The sequence below is a fragment of the Sesamum indicum genome, linkage group LG11 (assembly GCF_000512975.1).
Source record: "Sesamum indicum cultivar Zhongzhi No. 13 linkage group LG11, S_indicum_v1.0, whole genome shotgun sequence".
Classification (NCBI taxonomy): Eukaryota; Viridiplantae; Streptophyta; class Magnoliopsida; order Lamiales; family Pedaliaceae; genus Sesamum; species Sesamum indicum.
Window position 1 is genome coordinate 12,785,135 of NC_026155.1, and position 6,024 is coordinate 12,791,158.

General features: G+C 28.3%; 1 protein-coding gene and 1 long non-coding RNA gene across 2 annotated transcripts in view; one reads left to right on the plus strand and one right to left on the minus strand.

Annotated features, from left to right (window-relative positions):
- LOC105174194 lies at positions 2,920-3,885 on the plus strand. Its single transcript, XR_848815.2, has 3 exons — positions 2,920-3,242; positions 3,352-3,613; positions 3,725-3,885. It is a non-coding gene; the product is annotated as an uncharacterized LOC105174194 (long non-coding RNA).
- LOC105174195 (glycerol-3-phosphate dehydrogenase SDP6, mitochondrial) overlaps positions 5,626-6,024 on the minus strand; it is a gene marked incomplete in the record, with an annotated part of 5,033 nt that continues 4,634 nt past the window's right edge. Inside the window, 1 exon segment of the mRNA XM_011096221.2 lies at positions 5,626-6,014.

Sequence of the window (6,024 nt, forward strand, 5' to 3'; positions counted from 1 at the left end):
AATAAAAATGGTTATATACATTTATTGCATAAAATTCCTTTTTTATTACAATTTATTACATATTATGTTTAAAGTATATAAATACAAAAAGATAGGAACAATTTGTTAAATAAATTCCAATAATCATCAATATTTATTAGTGGTAGTTTTTGAGGGCTCGTTTCTTGAATAAAAAAATAATTGTTAAGTATTATAAGGTAAATTATACCTTTTTTTTTTTAAATTTGTCGTAATTACAGATTCTCCCTCATGATTCGGAAAATTACCAATATCCTTTCATTATCGTAAAAACCACCTGTCTTCTAAAAAATTCACTATAACCCCTCCTTTTTAAAATAGACAAACTACCTCTATCTGTTTTTTAAATTGTAACTCAATCATTCCTCTCCATTAAATATATCTAACATGTTAATCATTTTTTATAAAGTGACCATTATACTATTATTTATTATATATTTTATCTTATTTTAATGACGCTTAGGACGTGATTGGTACGCATAAATGAACTTGAGTGGGAATAAAATAAATTTAGGAATTGAATAAAGATAAGAGCGGAATAGTTTTATTAATACATTCCTATATTTGGTATAATGAAGGAATAAAAAAAGAAATTAAATATTTTTTTAAATCAATTGTTTATATGTTTGGTGGATATAATAAAATTTGAAGGGAAAAAAATACACACTACACTCACAAATGTTTTTACATAAAAAATATTATTTTAAAATATAAAATTAAATATAAATTTATTATATGTACATATTTAAATATTTTCATGTATTAGATATCCAATAAATACTTATTATTCAACAAAAAAAATATCATACTTATTACAAAGAACAAATATCAATAATAAATATCATACTTATTACAAAGAACAAATATCAATAATATTACATAAATTGAATATTAATATTTTATATTTATAGTAAATATTGATTAAAATACATATATGTATGTAACTATATTTATATTATATTTAATAAAATATTAAAATATTTAAGTATATAAACTTTTTCAAACACTTAATTCTAATTGTAGAACATAAAATAATAATTCTCTTTAACAAACAGTATTCTTTGAAATAAATTTGCGAAATTCAAGGATTAATACTCAAAACAATATTTAGATGTATTAGAAAGAAAATATTTTCTAAAAAATGAAAAAAATCCTAAATAATGTTTTCCCCCCTCAACAATCTTTCAAAATGAATTCAAATGAAATAGAAATTAATTTTAAAGTATTTTCTAAATTAATTGAAAATGACACTCTAATAATTCCAATGATACAAATAAATGAATTATTGAAAAAATAAAATTATGCTAATTTATACTTAAATGTTATAGGAAAAACAAATTATGGAATTAAATAATAAGACGGATAAGATTATGGATTGGCAAAGAAAAATAAACTCAAGTAAGACATTGGTTGAAGAAGCAAAAGGAAAAATTATTGCCAGACCCTCAATTCAACCACCTCCAGATATTATAGGTTTTAATTTAAAACCTACAGAAGAACTAGAAAAATTATTGGACCAAAAAATTAAAACTCTAAAATTAAATACTTTAAATAATGATGTAAATTCTCAGGTTACAGAAGAGAACTCACAGAGAAAATTAACAAATTAGAAAAGTTTGTTAGGAAGCCAATGCAAACAAAATTTTATTATCCTAGACCAACACCCCAAGATGTTCCTTATGAAGAACAAGAGATAATTGACCAAAATAGTTATAATGACAAACAAATTTATGAATGGAGCATTGATGGATTTACAGAAAAGCAAATTTATAATACTATACATAGGATGATGACGTATATTCAACCTGCAAAACTGCCACTTTTTAGGATGCTCACGCCAAGAAGAGTGAATAGCTGCTCCTAAGAGCACAAGCAAATTGATAAGAAAATTGGTAACTAGTCGTCGGAAACTATTAGAAATATTATTGCATCTTGCTGAACTATTATTCCACAAAATTTCAACTACAATTTATTTATAACTCCACACATGGAACGAGATGTAAGATTATTTATTTACAAAATATTATTTCAATATGTTGAAAGTGCTTTCTCATGTCATTTCAATATATTATTAATATACAACGTAAATAATCATAAAAATTTGTAATTAATTTTCACAAATTTAATTTTATTATTATGTTCGATTATCGTATAACTACTACAAAATATTATAATTTCAATTAATTACTAAATAGATATTAAAATTATAGTAAAAAATACTATTCTTGAGCTGATTTTATTTACCTTAACACATGTGCCTCAACAAATAAATAAGTTTTAGTCTTCACATACTTAATTTTATTAATAAATTACAACTAAAAAAATTATGTTACAATTGATATGAATTAAACATAAGTTATATTTATAATTATGATACTCATATATAACAGGTAACACAAAAAATATTTTATTTACAATTTTAATTGTCAATAATATATAATACAATTAATATCTCAATTTATTAATATTAATTAATTCAAATAAATTTAGATAAACAATATTAAATATCAAATAACTTTAAAACATAAATATACGTCTCTACGGACTAATAACTAGTTTATACTTAAAATTGAATTTAATGAACTACAAAATAAAAATTGATAACTAAATTTTACGTGGGTCGTCATTAGAATTTAATTTTAAAAAATAAGTAATAGTTATAAATAAAATCACATTTTCACCAGAAGTGAGATCTGATTTATTTAATCACATAACCAATACCAAATCAAACCAAATGAGCACTTAAAATAGAAATTTTCAATGAATTTATAATTAAAATTACAATATTTCTCTACATATAAACATAAACTTAAAAATGTTATAGAAAAAAAAATTAAAGAAAATAGAAAAATAATTTTACAGGTAGAACCCCCTTCTCAACCGGTAAAAACCCCAATCTCCCACTCCAACGGTAAAGACTAGAAATACAGATGTCCTCCCCACGGGTGAAAACCCTCGAAATCACCTCTCTTCTTCTTCCTCTTCCTCTCACCTTCATTTCGCTTCTCTTCACGCCCAAAAATTACAGAAGAAACTCTCAAAACATCGCCAGATCTGCGAAGAGGGAGTGAAGGAGAAGGGGATCAATCTGAAGGGTTCTTGTAGCCTCGATGAAGGAGAGACGGTAGAGCACCTGCAGGATGGCCGCGAACGTGAGGAGGAGCAGTTGGACTTGGAAATGAAAGGAAATAGTGAAGGTGTGATAAAAAAGATTGTTGCAGAAGGTTAACTATAGCCTCTCTCTATCATGAAGATTCAAATGTGATCTTCTTAAAGCATTTATTATTTTGTTTTTATTTTAATCCACTGACTTGTTTTTGGTTGAAATATCAGGCAATTCTCGAGAAGCAAAGCCATATGCTCATTGGGAGACATGATATTGATAATCTGTTGCGACTTGATCTAGCCAGTGAATGTTTACCGAATGCACTAGATCAAAGAATCAGAGAAGACATTGGTTCTGATTCTGAGTCCTCTGGAGTAGAAATGGAATTAAGTAAGATACTACTGGATTTGAGGCCTATCAGACCGGTAAACATGCCCTTATCGGGTATTATCACTATATCTAAATGCATAATGAAACGTTCATTCACAGGTAATCTTTTCTATGCATTGGTATGTATTAGTTATGTCTTATTTCTCCTTTGGCTTAATTTTCTGCGGGAAAACCTTATTTATTTTATTGGCTTCCTTGAATATGTTGCAGACTCAATAGAAAGGCAAGTAGTCCTATCTTGTTAAGTTTGTGATCTTCATCAGCTTTTGGTGCCCGTGGACAGATTTCATTACTTCCGCAGCATTTAAATAGTTTGGTAGGTAGGGATGGAAACTATGTGCTATGCTATATGAGAATACATTAGTTGTCTTTGTCCCCTTTTACACTCAATTAATGTGAGAGCTGTAAAATTATTTTTACCCCTCCACCAACCATCTACTTGTAGACATAATTTTCTAACTAGGCTAATCTAATAATTATAAATTAATTCCAAAATGTGTAATGTTGATCCGGCAAACGCCCCACATTGGATCTAGACAAAGAGCATGAGTAGCTTATAAGTTCCAAACCTCCTTTGTTGAGCAAGGCGCATTTTTAGGACAAAATTGTTAGATTCAAAGCAAGCTAAAGCGGACAATACTAGAGCAATGAGACTCCGATCGAGTTGAAAGCCGCATTATTTGGCGTTGTCTGTTGGGACGAGGCCATTTAGCCTTTTCAAGCGTTTGGTCTGGGATTGATGATGTGGGTAAGCGTCTCACAGTCGCAAACAAAAAGCATAAGTGGCTTATACGCCCCAAAAGCCTTTTCTTTTTTATGAGGCTCTTTCTAAGACAAAACTGTGAGACCCATACAATATTAGAAGGTCAACACCTCATTAAATAGGATATCAATAGAATCGCAAGCCGCTGCAAAAAAAAATAATAATCATTTAGGTATAGAGACTCCAATAAGTTGGATTCCATATGGATTTACCAAAGTTTGATCCATGACCTACAATATTTTCGTTGGATATAAAACTCAATTTCGTCCCGACCTTAATACTTGATAAGTTAGACTCATTTTTTAATTTCACAAATATCGAACAAAATTTATTTTTTAAGAAGTTGATAACAAAACCAATTGATATTTGCTAATGTGCCTGGCATGTTTCAATCTTTAAAAACCAAGTAACATGTGATTTTTATTTTGCTTTTACAAATATTGGAAATATTATTATATTAATAATTTATTCATTTGTAATCATTTTGTGAGGATATATGTAATGTACAAACTATATACTTTTTTGTAATGTATATCACATGAACACATATAAAATATATATGTGTTGTGTATTCTTAGATATAATATATACCAGAACGACTATGTATCATACCAACGTGCGTGGAAACGACATCGTTTCATCATGACACAATTAAAGAGAAAAAAGAAAAAGAAAATTGCTTTAGACCAAAATTGACACTACAACAATCGATGAACATTTATAGTTATTAGTAATAACATAAGCACATATATTATTTAACATCGGACAAACTTAGATCAATATACTTGTATAAATCAGTGTGAATCTTCTATCACATTTGGTATTATACATTCATGTAACACTAATATGTAATTGATGCATTTTTTTTTATAATATTGAAAATAATTAATAATTTATTAAGTCACGTACTGTGTGTGTGCACCTATGTAATGTACAAAATATGTACTTCTTTTATGTATATCACTTTAATATATATGTATACATATATTATTTTCTAATGGACAAGTTTAGATCAATGTGCTAACAAAATGGTCTCACAAGAATGCGTGGTCGCTGTTTGTTCTTTTTTATATCAAAAATTATAATTTAAAAATAAAAAAATCCTATATTGTACACATCATCAATATATTACTAAAAAGTATAAAAGAAAATCCTTCACTTGTACCGATTCTGGTCCAGGTAAACGTAGAGTCTCTAGCTCCCCTTATTGATTAGGGGAGGAAAAACAAAAAAGATTCTAAGACCTCAACTTTAACATATCATCATGAGTAATTCGAACTTCACAGCATATCTCAGGTGCATGATTTAGAGTAACTGAAAGATAAGAAGAAAGAGGGACATATCAGAAGACAACATCAACCCCTCAATGCTTTATTTCGACCAAACTCTGTATAATTATTCTCATGAAGAATCTTCTTGGCAAATGAATGTGTATCTTTTATTACATCCTTTTACCACTATGCAAAGGTTGAAAGGAGAATCCTAAATTGCATATTGCAAATGATAATCATCGGTACGCACCTTCTGTGTTTGAAAATGCAAATTTCTGCATAGGTTTAGATTCTTGAGAAGTTGAGATGGGTTCCTGACATGGAGCTACTACGGCTGGAGCTCCGATAGTATACCAGATAAAGTATTCAGACACCCTTTGAGAAAGGGAGGAAACTGTAAACCTTTTCGAGCAAAAAATGGGGAAAATGAAGTTGCCCATTGAAAATGTTGGGCCAAAATAAAAACCACAAAGTTG